The sequence below is a fragment of the Lissotriton vulgaris genome, chromosome 3_1, assembly GCF_964263255.1.
Source record: "Lissotriton vulgaris chromosome 3_1, aLisVul1.2, whole genome shotgun sequence".
Lineage (NCBI taxonomy): Eukaryota > Metazoa > Chordata > Amphibia > Caudata > Salamandridae > Lissotriton > Lissotriton vulgaris.
Window position 1 is genome coordinate 522,806,034 of NC_141689.1, and position 13,187 is coordinate 522,819,220.

General features: G+C 48.0%; 1 long non-coding RNA gene across 1 annotated transcript; it reads right to left on the reverse strand.

Annotated features, from left to right (window-relative positions):
- Positions 1-891: 891 nt before the first annotated feature.
- On the reverse strand, positions 892-3,790 carry LOC147726724 (uncharacterized). Its single transcript, XR_015309438.1, has 3 exons — positions 3,685-3,790; positions 2,805-2,933; positions 892-1,012 (listed from the first exon to the last, which is right to left on the reverse strand). It is a non-coding gene; the product is annotated as an uncharacterized LOC147726724 (long non-coding RNA).
- Between the last annotated feature and the right edge of the window lie 9,397 nt (positions 3,791-13,187).

Sequence of the window (13,187 nt, forward strand, 5' to 3'; positions counted from 1 at the left end):
TCACCTGCTATATTCTCAGTTGTACCGTTGAATTGCTCAGGAGGACAAACCAGATTTCATTTTCTTTTTTTTCATAGGCATGCAACTGCCACTGTGTCACACCACTAGTACCACCGCTATGAGGAAATTTTATCCGACCAAGATTGCCAACGTTATTCGGTGTTTCCCGTGGAGCCAGCCCTGGGCCTAGCCCTACTTTCAAACACAAATTACAGGTAAGATAAGCGTTTGGTGGTTTGGGGGTATAATGGAGTATTAGTACGAGAGACGAGAGACTGAAGGTAGTACTACTAAAGTCCTAGGACTCTTGGATTCACTTCACTTAGTCTGTGAGAGGCACTTAGTGTTGAAAACATTTGGGCATTTACACTTAAAGGAAGAAAATGGAACTAAACTTTCAGGAAAACAGTCAACGTTAAACCCCCACCCACCAGGCAAGCAGTAAAAAACAGGTATGCTCAGATAAAGTTTGAAAAAGTATATTTATATCCCTAACAAAATAATCTCCCGCAAGACCCTCCCTAACCCCAACGATTGTCCTTCAAAAGTCCCCAAAAACCCAACTCCCAATTCCCACCCCCCAAAAGTCTCTAAAAAAGGGGCAAGGGACACTATGGGTGGATGCTGTTAACTTTTTGGGCCAGGGCATCATGCTCCTCGCGGAGCAAGGCGAGCTCCTGCTGAAGGCGGGACACCATCAGGGTAGTGCGGCGCAGGCGTGCCTTCACTGCCTTGCAGGTGCAAGGCCTGTGAGAAGCAGCTGTTGGCCTTGCTGCTCGGCGGTGGCGTTTGCCTTTGGCAGCCCGGCTCAGTCTCGGTGGACCACTGTGCTGGGTGGCAGCCCGTGGGGCCACGGAGGCCGATGCAGACGACATTGTCGTAGTTGTCGACTGCACACTTTCCACGTCCTCCAGGGCCACCAGCCGCCGATATTCCGCAACAGTGGCCTCGATCCTCCGTTGCCGGGCCGCTCTAGCCAGCTCCTTCCTCCTTGTTCGTTTGGAAGGAGAACCTATATGAAGAAAGAAAGACATAGTCTGTAACCAATGCTCTTTAAGATTAACTCAATCATTCAGCAGAAATTTGTGCTGCAGTACAACTAGCAACTTGCAAGCGCATTACATAACTATTGAGGCCAGTATCTATCTAACCTCACACTTCTTCATCCTTGCTCTAACATTAGTGGGAGTTTAAGGAACAAATTCTATGAGCACTGTGGACTTCCATTGGAGTCGACTATGAAAGTACACCAGTCTTATTCTTCTTCTTATCTCTTGTTTTGGAAAATTGGTACGTTATTTTCTGCAAGCCGGCATAATGCCAGCGCGGTAAACTTGCACCCGAGAAAAAGAGACGCACGCCATGAGGAGTGACCTAGACTTGCGTTGCCGTTGCGTTACTGTACCCGTCCAGTACATGCAGGTGGTGAATCTCTTACTTTTCTATTACGGGTGGCACTGAGAATACTCTGTTACAACTCAAGGGCTACTGCTTAATTAATTTAACTTTCACCCTACAGTGGAAATGAGTACTAGAAATGGAAAATTGAAGAAGATAAATAATCTGATTATCTATCACTTCACATGGGATGTTTTTGCTTATATATGGGATGACTTTAGGTGCTTTGCTTTTTATTGAGTGACCAGTGATACATCCACACATGAATGACTGAGTACTACTAAACTTATTAAGAGAGGTAGGGAGTGGCCACCATAATAACCGGATCTATGCAGTGCTTGCAATACAAACTACTGCTACTATTTATGGTAGTATTTGGACAAAATTAAAAGTTCTTTTCCTTGCCTTTCCTACACTGGAACGGACGTGCGGGTGCAGTGTTACATGCTCTTCAAAGTTACACTTAGTTCATCCACTGACCATCTACTCTCTCTAGATCATGGGTACTCACAAACTTTCTCTCAGGGGCTACATTTACAGTGTAGTTTGGGGCCGAGGGCCGCACTGGTGGGGGCGGAGTCAGAGGGGGCGGGGCTAAAGCAAAACGATAACTTGTGACCATGAGGTTGCACACAGGTCCCTGCAGCAGATGCCCTCATCCACTGAGCCACCAGACCCAGCATTTACATACATCTCTCTCCCTCCTGCTCTCCCTCCTGCCCTCCCTCCATCTCTCTCTCCCTCCTGCCCTCCCTCTCCCTCCCCCTCTGTCATCTCACTGTGTGTGTGTCTATCTGTGTCAGCCTTCAGCCCGGGTTGAGACCGCTTCCTCAACGCGCACACACAGACAACAACACCAAAGTACTTAACAGGTCTTTAAAAGACCATTAACATATTATTGAGGCTTTGTTTGTTTTAGCGCCCCTGCTTCTCCACCCTGACAATCACTGCTTGCCCGGCCCCACAGAGCAGAGGCTTTGTTCTATTTCACCTCTTTGTGGCCTTGCATCTCCACTCTGCTCTGTGGGGGCCGGGGGAGCAGTGATTGTCAGAGTGGAGATGCAGGGGCGCTAACAGGTGAAATACAAAAAAGCCTCTGCTCTGTGGGGGCCGGGGGAGCAGTGATTGTCTGCAAGGTCTGCGCACCGCCAACGAAGGCTTGCCGGGCCACCACCGGCCCGCGGGCCGTACTAGGAGTACCCCTGCTCTAGATACACATATGCTATCTAAGAGTCAGATAGTAGCATGATCCAGGTATATGGACACATACAGTTTCTGTGTCACCCACCCAGGCTGTTGTCCTTCCACCCATCATTGCTTCATCATTCACCCAGCCATGCATCTCATATTCTTGCCTTCCCAGCTAGTCTTCAATCTCAATAAGTAAGGAATATATAAGAGCTTACCTCTGGCCGCCACCACCACCGTCTCAACTCTCACAGCTGCCGCCGCCGCCTCCTCCCCTGAAGAATCGCCCTCCGCCTCCGTGTCGAGCACCACCACCTCCACACTGGCCCCGCCACCAGATGTTCCACCTACAAAGTACATTTAGGAATGTTAGAATAAAGCACTCACTAGTCACTAGTATTTGGTCTAGGAATGAAGACATGTGAAAACAATGTAATTTGTGACTGTCTACGTTAAACTTAAAAAAAATGTCCCTTTTTCCAGGGAAGGTTGTCTTGCTGCACTTTTAGGCACAACTGATGAAATCTGTTTTTTTAACACGCACCATTTTTCTCCACACAGACAGAAGATGGACTTCTAACAACAAGATCAAGTTGAAACCAGGTGAGAGCTCGGCTCGACCACAAGAAATGTCTTCAATTAATCGTCAGCACTAACCACTTTTCCATTATCAGTTAAACGTTTAGTTTTATTATGACTTCATTTTAATAAATGTGTTTACTTTTAATAAAGCTTTTAAACTTAAATACAATCTGTGTTTTTTGGTCCAGACTAGAGTGACTGAGCGAAAGGTTTTGCAATTTTTGCAAGCATGAGTCCAGATAGAACAGTTCAAAAGACATTATGGACAATCCCAGAGGACTGCACTAAGTTGATAGAGCTATTGCTGACTAGAATCATGGGAGTTTCGCCAACCGTGCAATCTTAGTTAGCTACACAGACAGACTAATAAGAATAATCTAGTAATACCACAGGGAGTCATAGTAGAGGCAGGATAAGAATTTAGATACAGTCTACAAGAAGAGCAAAGACAATTTTGAAAAAAGTCAAATGAGGAACGCTAGGAAAAATGGGTACTAGTCTAAAATGAAAACTTACTGGGGCCAGCAGAGGAGCCCTCGCCTGCCCGATCCTGGCCCTGTTGATGAACAGCATCCGCCGCCTGCTGCTCCTGTGTCCTCCTCTCGCCCCTGGGGGGAGCTGACGTACAACATGAAAGAAAGAACAGAAAACATGGATGATTGTTGCTTGTCAATGTCAACCAAATCAAACATTTCAAAAGAACAATAACAAAATATTTCTGCGAAATTATATTGATTATGGTTACTTTTCATTTATTTGCGGACCTGTGACTTCGAAAGTCACGTAACTCACTAAACAAAGTACTGAAACGTTCACCTAGGACTGGCAGGCAGCAGTCCGCAGGCAAGACGCAAAGTGACAGACAAACTCCATTGTGATTTCAGTCAGATCAGTGACAACACTAACAGTTGCCTGCTACATTACCAGTCATTTAAATAGTCAAACTATCAATCCACCGCCACTATTTTTCTTATTGTCAGGGTTACAAAGGAAGGGGCAGATTTAAGCCCTTGCGGCTCTTTTGCGCCGTTCTTGCGTGACTTTTGTGACGCAGCAGCTAAACAAAAAAGGGCGCCATGGTGCGGCGTATAATATTATAACAACGTGACGCGTTTGGGAGATGCATCCCGTTATAAAGCCCTGCGCCATCAGGGGGCGTTCCGGCGCAAGGGAGGGCATTCCCGCGCTGGAACACATCCTAATAGTGGCTGAGGGAAATCTACAAAATATCAATCAGTCACCTTTAGGACAATGATGCGTCACACAAACCCTGCACCTGCTTGAAGCAGACGTACGGCTTGACCCAGCATTGGGGAGATAGGGTACCCCAGAGCATTGATGGAGCTGCGCCATCGTTGCGACGCAACTCCAGCAGTAAAGCTTCGGTGACGTTTTGGGCCCATGGTGCGCCGCATTGCAAATACGGCGCACCATGTTTGGTGGTGGTAGCGGGCCGCACAATTAATGGCGCATCCCTGCTACTTTGCAGGGATGCGACGGTAATTGCAATTCTGCCCCTTAGGGGCATACTTACTTACGCGTTCTGGCGCATCTCCAGAGATGCGCCAGATCAAATGCGTCACGCAAAACTACCCTTGCGACACGGCAGATGTGCCTCATTTACAATGCGGCGCGCCCTGGCGCAAGGGTAGGCACTTGCGTGAGGCATCTCGTCACGTAAGAGCGGCGCATCGCTGGAGTCACGTCGCCAACGCAATGCAACTCCAGTAATGCTCAGGGCCACCCAATACTTAACATGCTGTGTCAGTCCTTTCGCCTGCTTCGAGCAGACATAAGGAATTGAATTGACGTAGCAGCGTCGCAGAAGTGCCTGCGTTAAATCTTGTACATTTCACGCAGGCAATTTTGCGAGGCGCACAGCCGCTGGACCGCGGCGCCCACCCTGCGTACTAGGAACGCACCCATTGTGGTGCAGGCCCATGGCTTTATAACATGACGCATCTCCCTAGATGCGTCATGCTGTAAATGACTCGCAGGGATGCGGCACGTTTACGCCGCTGTTGCGTCACGCAAGGCAACGTAAACGTGGCGCAAGGGGCTTGTAAATGTAATCTGCACCCTAGTGTCTAGCATTACGCAGTTCTGTAAAGTACACTCATACATAATAGTTACTCAGGCCAATGAGACCACGAAATAGAAAACAAATAAGCATAGTAGCAACGCCACTGAGAAGGAGAGCAGTGCACCTGAAATGCACAGAAGATTTTGAAATATAATTTAACTACAATGTAATCGTCATCAGCGGCATTATTGGCTTGCTCCATGTAAAAAACAAATATTTGCAATACAACAACACAGAGCAGGAGAAAACATCATAGTAGTGAGTGATTAAATGGCTACTACTACTCACCAAGCCCGGGGATCTCCAAGCCGAGCTGGTCCAGCAGGTCGCGCTCGCGGTCCAGGAGGTCCGTCCAGCGATGGGTGACCTGGCTGTAGGTGCGCTGGACCCCGTAGAGGTGGGATATGGCCCAGCACACCTTCTCCCACCGCTTCCGGCGCTCCCGCATGTTGTAGCCGCCGGCCGCGATCCTGCCGCCTCCCGCGATGGTCCTGGGCAGGCGGCGCTGGACGAAGTAGACCAGCGCGCCCACTTCCTCCGGGCTGAAGATCTCCCGTCGCGTCACCTGCTCCCCCCTCAATCTCCCGCATGCTGTCCTGCCACTGGGTCCAGCACTACTCCCCGCCGCCGCTGCGGCCCTCAAGTGCCTGGGCAGCTTCACGGCGCCTGGCTTGACCATGGTCTGGGCAGGTAAGGTAGGAAGAAGTAGAAAATTAAGAAAGAATAGGATAGGGAAGAAGAAAAGAAAAGAGTTTAAAAAAGTAGTTTAAAAGTAAAGAAAAATAGCAGAAAAGACAAAAATATACAGCTAGGAAAAGAGAGGGATAGATAAAAAGCAAAATCGTAAAAAAAAAACTGAAAACAAGCAAAGGATGGCAAAGATACCAAGAGGATTAAACACCATGCCCAGACACAGGAAATGAATGAAAAACAAGATGGCCGGCGCCCGTTCACGAGCGCGAAAGAAAGTTCGCGCGAGATTTTCCTCGCGATCTCGTGCGAACCTGTAGATTTCCCGCGCGATCTCGTGCGAACCTCTACTCGCAATGCGCTTAGTGCGCGAGATTATACATAGCGGGCGGAAACGGAAATACGTCACGGAAACAAAATGGCCGCGCCCGTACTCGACCTTGGGGTAAATTCGCGTGTTGCGCTGCAAGCGGCTCGCGAATACTGCAAAAAAACTCGCGAAACAACAAGCCGCAAAAAAATAAAATGCTCATTCGCACGAATTGGCGGCTTCCGCGGTCGGTTTCGCACGACGCCGCGCCCCGCGAATAGCGCGAAAAAAACCGAAAAACGATTTCAGCAAAAGCAAAAGCAATGAGCAGGTGCAAAAGGTCAACCTCATGATTTGTAACGATTCTTTGTAGTGCTTCCTGAGGGGGCCCTCCAGAATTCGGTTGCCTGCTTGCAACTATTTTGTGTGACCCTGCTCTGACCTTAACTGTATGCCACAAAGGTCCTGATTTACAGCTAAAGGAGCAGACAAGCAGGTGCCAGGCTGGAACTTTAAATTCTTTCAGTGACACATTAATTAGCCCCTAATTCATTATTGTCAGTTGGGGCAGGGCAGGTGTTGTAACTAATTTTGCAACAATGAAAGCACTTAGCAAGTGCAAAAGATCACTAATCAGGGCGCACTAAGGAAGCAGGTGCCAGCTAAAAAAATATTCTGTGACACATTAATCAGCCCCAAATTAATTCAGGTCACTTGAGGCAGGGAAGGTGTGCTTTGCTTTGCCGAAAATAATGTACACTGGACAACCAGAGGGTGTGGTGATGAAACAGAGGGTGGCATGGGTGGGCCAGAGGGTGGCATGAGTAGTCAGAGAGTGGCAGTGGTGACAGAGAGTGGCAGTGATGAAGAAGAGTGTCCCAAACAGGCTGGACATGTAGAAACAACAAGTTCGCAAAACTTGCGACCCGACAGGTAAGTTCGCAAATTGCGACATTGTAAAAACCCTCGCGAACTGGCAGAAACACGGGCGAACACAAAAAAAAAAAAAATCCGCAAATTCGCGGGAATTCGCGGATTTTGCGGATTGCGAATCCGCAAATCCGCAAAATTCGCGAACGCGAGATCCGCAAAATTCGCCCATGCTTAGTCACAATGTCATGTGTGCGCTCCTGAACTTTCAAACTCCAACAGCTCGATAAACAAACAATATGATCACATCTCCAGGGAGGTAAAACACTTTTTGTGGAAACACACAACTTCTGCTCAAATAAAACATGTGCTCCTGGCTGCCAACATCTGAGTGGAGCCAAAGCTCCTCTCCTGGTGATTTTTACCTAATTGTCTGATGACCTCTGTGCTGTTCAGCCAGATCTTAAAGATGAACACACTACCAATATTGATGTTTCTTTTTGCAATACTGGAAAGCTTAAAAACCTTGACATTTAGTTTAAGAACCATGTCAAGGCCCAACGTGAGGGAGGTTTGGATTTTCCATTATCATCCATCTCTAAATTAGGCTTTTCTGTTTTTGATTGATAATCTCCAAAATGGCTCCAGAAGATAGAGAACCAGACGTAAGTGCTGCTATTCTTCACCTTACAGCATCATCGACCTCCACTGTTGATCCGAAAGGATCTGATTACAGGTATTTGACTGGGCTGGGCTCATGCCAGTTCCAGCAGGGCAGGCAAGACTGTAGACTTTTTACAGAAGAAATGGGCTGCCTACCCACCATGAGACCCTGTATTTTTCGTTGCAAAAAAACAATGTCAAGCAATACACCAATCGAGAGACAGTTTCACTTGAAACTGTTTGCCGTGGGGTTGAGCACACTGTATGGATGTGGGCTAACCTTGAATATGGGTAGATAGATGGCAACTTTTGTGCCATCAGCTTTAGAGATGTATATAAGCTGACCACTGCCACATATTCAGTATTCATCTTTTAGGGTACTTCATGCTGAATTATTGGCTAGCCCTTCTTTGGGAGAAGAGAAGTACCCCCAGGATTTGATTGAGGCAAACATTTTGCTCCGGGTGAAATGTAGAGACTTGCTGTGTTCAGCCAGAGGCTGAGATTTGTGTTCAGAACCTTGCTGTGAGGATGTCAGGGAAGCTGAGACTGGGATGTCCAGCTGATGACATAGAGTACCATGTTAGGCTTGAGTGCCACACCATCTCTTATTTTCATTGCAAGATTTCTCCGGTTAAGCGCTTGCTTTAGCACCAGGGTCTATGTACCTCACCTGTCACAGCTGTGCCTATTCTCCTAATTCACCCTGAGAGTGCTGTCCCTTTCCCCACCATCTACTGTCCTCAGACTGAGCGAATGATGCTGCCAAGATGGATTGCAAAGCATCGTCTCTATATGTGGCACACGTGTAGCCTTGCTGGAGATGATCTAAATTAATTTTAAAAGGGGTAAAGAACTGTACCAATGAGAACACTCATTAAGAGACATACTTACATGTACAGTGGGATTAGCCCTGCTAATGTACTCCTGATAACAACTTGTGTGGGCATGCATAGCCTGCAGATTAAACACAGAGTAAAAAACTTGGCTAGAGCTTTAGGGCTGCTGGCTGACCTAAGTTTCCCGGTAGGCGCAGCACCAGGTAGCTGAGCTCTAGATCATCTGAAGCTGTCCACAGAAGTATCCTCTTTTTTGTCACTGTTCTCTCCACCCTGTGGTGCCCAGGCTGGAGGAAGGGATGTGCATGAATTCAGCAAAGTTTCCTATGACGGAGAACCAGGATTAGAGGAAGGTAATATTTCTTTCCCTGTCATTTTCGTTTCCTGGTAGTTTTTTAACACGACTGCCCCGAATACGCCAGACTCCACTCCACCTGTGAACACCACTAGCATCAATCACCTGACCTCCTGGATTAACATCAGCGACGACAAAACACGCAAGGTCATGAACTCTATCCACTCAGGATCTCCGTCGGACCTGTGCCCACACCACGTATTCAACAATGCAGATGCAGCCATCGCACCCCAACTACGGAAGGTCATCAACATCTCCTTTGAAACAGCGACATTCCCGGAAAGCTGGAAGCACGCCAAAATCAACGCCCTCCTCAAGAAACCCAAAGCGGACCTCAAGAACTTCCGGACCATCTCCCTGCTCCCTTTCCCGGCAAAGGTCATCGAGAAAATCGTCAACATGCAACTGGCCTGCCACCTGGAAGACAACAACATCCTGGACCCGTCCCAGTCCGGATTCAGACGAAACCACAGCACCGAGACAGTCCTCATCGCCGCCACAGACGACATCAGGCGCCAACTAGACAACGGCGAAACATCAGCCCTCATCCTCCTGGACCTGTCAGCTGCCTTTGACAAGGTCTGCCATCGCACTCTGAAGACACGCCTCCTAGAAGCCGGAATCCAAGAGAAGGCCCTTGACTGGACCACGTCCTTCCTCTCCGGCAGAACCCAGAGCGTCCACCTCTCACCCTTCCGATTCAAAGCCACCGACATCATCTGCAGCATCCCACAGGGCTCATCCCTCAGCCTGACGCTGTTCAACATCTACATGGCCCCCCTCGCACAAGTGACCCGCCATCATGAGCTCAGCATCATCTCCTACTCCGATGACACCCAGCTCATCCTCTCCCTCACCAAGGACCCACGCACGCCAAAACCAACCTCTGCGAGGAAATGAAGGCCGTTGCCGACTGGATGAGGAGCAGCCTTCTGAAGCTGAACTCAGACATGATGGAGGTCCTCATCCTCTGACCCACCCCCTCAGCCTGGGACAACTCCTGGTGGCCGACCACACTGGGAGCAGCACCAACACCCACCGACCATGCACGCAACCTAGGATTCATCCTCGGCTCCTCCCTCTCTATGTCGAAGCAGGTCAATGCCGTCTCATCCTCCTGCTACAACCCTCCGCATGCTCCACAGGTTCTACAAGTGGATCCCCACCAAAACAAGAAGAACGGTGACGCAGGCCCTCGTCAACAGCAGACTGGACTACGACAACGCACTCTACACAGAAATCCCAGCCAAACACCTACAACGACTACAACGCATCCAAAACGCCTCTGCCCGACTGATCGTCAACGCCCCCCGCCGCAGCCACATCACCCCCCCCACCTGAGAGACCTACACTGGATCCCTGTCGACAAGAGGATCACCTTCAAGCTCATCACCCATGCACACAAAGCACTCCACAACGCCGGACCAGCCTACCTGAACAGCAGACTCAGCTTCCAGATACCCACCCAACAGCTCCGCTCCGCCAGCCTTGCCCTCGCAGCTGTCCCTCGCATCCAACGAACGACCTCCGGCAGCAGATCCTTCTCCTACCTCGCCGCCAAGACCGGTAACACCCTCCCTACCCACATACGGGAGACCCAAGACCACCTCGCCTTCAGAAGGCTCCCCAAGACCTGGCTCTTCGAGCAGTAGCAGCATTCCCCCCTCCCCTCAGCGCCTTGGGACACTCACGAGTAAGTAGTGCGCTTTACAAGTAGATTGATTTATTGATTGAAGAAAAATCTCCGTCTATGGAAGGGGTTTCTCAAGAAAAATTAGACAGATGCAGAAAGCAAGCCTAAGCAGCCTAAGCAAACAGCTTACATAAAGACGTGTCCTGCTAGAGCGTTAATCCTTAAGTCTATGCAATAATGCTTTGAAATCCTATGTACTGAATTCTCCTTTGCTGCTTTACGATTGTCAGCTACCCAAACATTTCTAAGTCAAGCTGTATTTTGCTTTTGACCTATTATATAATTGATGATGGCAGCCCTGATGAGGTCATGGGTGAAAATACCTAACTGACGAAACACGTGTTGGCTACAGAATGTCAGTTAGGTATTTACACCTCTGACTTCATCAGGGCTTTGGGGGAGCTCTTGGGGCCCCGACAGCAGGTACAGCAGGTGCAGGTTCCCTCGTGGCAGCCGATCCTGCAGTCGGGCCTCCGTCCCGCTACGGAAGCCTTCGGGAGGCAATTACTCTCTGGCTCATTGAATTGATCATACGATAAAAAGAGGAGTGGATTATTAACGTTTCATAGGAATAACTGAAGAACTGTTTTTTGATCACTCACGTTTACCTATTGTATAATTGATGACGGCAGCCCTGATGAAGTCAGAGGTTTATATACCTAACGGGAAACATCCTTTACAACGCAACTGTTACTCCGCACTACCATTACGACGCAACTTTTACAACTCAAGTCATTACAACGACTAGCGCTGGGGGGGCGCTCCAGGATAGGGAATAGGTTAATTTACTATCCAACACCTTCCCTACTATCCACGGGGACTGGAGTTGGAATAGTAAATTAAACTATTCACTATCCAGCACCCCCCAACGCAAGTCATTGTAACGACTTGCATTGTAAAAGTTGCGTCGTAATGGCATGCGTTGTAACAGCATGCGTTGTAATGACGTACATCCATACCTAACTGACGAAACAGCTATTGGCTACAGAAGTTACAGGAATGACTATGAATTTTATTAAGGACAACAAGTGAAATGTGAAGAAGAAAGAAAATTAATTAAAGAGGAACTTAAGAAACGTTTGTACTCATATATTGTATTTTTCAAACGTTGGATGCTCAGGGTTTGCATCAACAAACAGAACAGAACAGTAGTCCTAAAAATCCTTAGTCTTGTCCAGGTTTTATCTAAAAGATTTTTCAACATCTAATGTGTGCTAGAATCTCACAGACTCAAGCGATGGATGACGAAAAAGAATGAGAGGGAAAATAGAATGATTAACGTGCTAATCTAATTTGCATTCCATAGAAAAGAAGGATGGGTCCCAAGCACCACCTTACTGTTGTTAAAAAACAGTTTAAGGCCAATCAGTGTACATGCCTGGATAACTCTGTAAGTAGAAATATTAGGCATTAGGAATGCCATTTTTAAATGTAGGTGCTGCCGGGTAGACTTGTAGATGGGTGCAAAAGGTTTCCCATTGACGTAGCTAAGACTATATTCATCTGTCAGCAAGGAGATAGCCTTCTTACCGGAGAAAATAGATTTCTCTGGCCTTCCTCCAAAACTGTAATCACTGGAATCCTAAATAATCATATCTGCATTGGAGATTTTCTATCTGCAGTAATGTCTGCTAAATGCAATATTAAGGTCTGACTTTGCTAAGGTGTAAAAGATAAGAGAATACAGTAACTTCTTGGTAGCTGACATGTTCAATAGCCCTCTCTATACACCCCAGGCAGAAGCCTTTCTATTTATAGGTATTGAAAGATCACATAGAGGGTCTATTAGCCTCTTTTAGAATGTTCATGCAGTCAGAAGGAAGGTTCAAACGGTCATACGGGATGAGTTGAGCAGCCAAGTGCTTAGGTCTAATAATGCCAGATTGTGATGCAAGTTTTTGCACTTGGTGCTGGTCATCAGATCCTGTCTGCACTCAAATCTTATGGGTGACTTCTATGACATATGAAGTAATCATGTGAACCGCCAGTGTCTTGGCTAGAATGGAGATGTCACTTTTTGAATTAATAGAATTGGGGGAAAGGTGTAAAGAAATGCTTTGAATTGATTCAATCAATCAATCAGGGGTTTGTAGAGCGCGCTACTCACCGGTGAGGATCCCAAGGCGCTGGGGAGTAGGGGGAAGTTTGCAGCTCGGAATCAGTCAAAGAGCCACGTCTTGAGGCTCCTCGTGAAGCTGTGTAGGATGGGGGAGTGTCTGATGTTGACTGGGAGCTCGTTCCAGGTTTTTGCTGAGACGTAGGAGAAGGCTCTTCTGCCTGCTCAGGTTCTGATGCGTGGGATCTCGGCCAGGGCGCGGTCGGTGGAGCAGAGGTTCCTTTTGGCCACATGGAAGGAGACTCTTTCGTTAAGGTATTTGGGTCCGATGTTTCGGAGGGATTTGTAGGTGTGGGTGAGTATCTTGAAGGTCACTTTCTTCTCGATGGGGAGCCAGTGCAGGTCACGTAGGTGCTGGGTCATGTGCTCATGTCGTGGGGTTCCGAGGACAAGTCTGGCT